The sequence below is a fragment of the Sinocyclocheilus grahami genome, unplaced genomic scaffold (genome assembly GCF_001515645.1).
Source record: "Sinocyclocheilus grahami isolate Dianchi unplaced genomic scaffold, SAMN03320097.WGS_v1.1 scaffold4800.1, whole genome shotgun sequence".
NCBI lineage: Eukaryota > Metazoa > Chordata > Actinopteri > Cypriniformes > Cyprinidae > Sinocyclocheilus > Sinocyclocheilus grahami.
This window is the reverse complement of record NW_015509667.1, coordinates 9595-10752: the sequence shown is the minus strand read 5'-3', so window position 1 is coordinate 10752 and position 1158 is coordinate 9595.

Here is a 1158-nt window from a genome sequence, read left to right as displayed (position 1 = left end):
ATCTTAACAGCACCTAATATTTACCTCAGACTTACTCACACTTTGCTGTGACGGCCGTTTTGTGAGCTTAACTGTAATACCGAGAGCTGTAAATTTAAGGGCCTCCTTGCTGTAAAATCTCTGCTACTGAACATTCAAAGAACATTTACGGTAGGGTGTATCAAAGTGAGCAAACAGGAAAATCTCTAGTGATGCTCTTCAGATTGCTTTTTTTCCTTTTTACATTATTACTTGATGTTTTGGCCGTAATGTCTACTCGCTCTCTCTCTCATCTGCACACCTGCAAAAATCAAAGTCAGCATCTGCAAGGGGTCATTAGGGAGGAGATCTTTAGGCTTCCCATCACTGCAATAAGCTGTGGCTGAATCACATAATCACTGACACTCAGCCACATTGATCCATTTAAGAGAGTGACTGTCTAATGATACAAATCATACCATTGTACACACTCCCACAGCTTTCCCAAAGTCATAAACATTTCAACATATCAAAGACATTTCTAATATCAACCACTAGCTCATAATGTAACCCGAGCCTGTAATGTTTAGAAGTAAATGGAATACAAATGTGCCTTTTGACATACAACACTTGAACTCCATTTTGAACTCCAAGGTGTCTGGTAACACTTATTGTTTCGCCCTTCCATGAATTATAGTCCTTTTTTTATTCCTCCAAAAATAAGTCGGGTTGAGTCAAAATAAATGTATTGAGAGAGACAGCTTTGGGTTCTTGCCAGGAGGGAAATGCATGTTTTGTGGTAAAAGACAGATTTGAAGAGGTCTGATGGGAGACCTGCTGTGTCCTGCAAATGATTAATGTATCATAAAGAGCATGATCTGAATTCATACCTTCTCCAGCTGGTTCTCCTCCACAAGTGATTTTGGTGTGTCAGTGCACATATTAAACATATGGGAACATAATGTATGGAGTTACACTACCGCTCAAAAGTTTAGGGTCAGTATAAGTAACTTTTTTAAAGAAATTGTTACTTTTATTCAGCAAGAATGCATTAAGCTGATCAAAAGTGACAGTAAAAATATTTACTTTGTTATAATTTTTATTTCAAATAAGTGCTGTGCTTTCTATTTATTAAAGAATCCTTGGTTTCCACTGAAATATTAAGCAGCACAACTGTTTTCAACACTGATAATAAGAAAT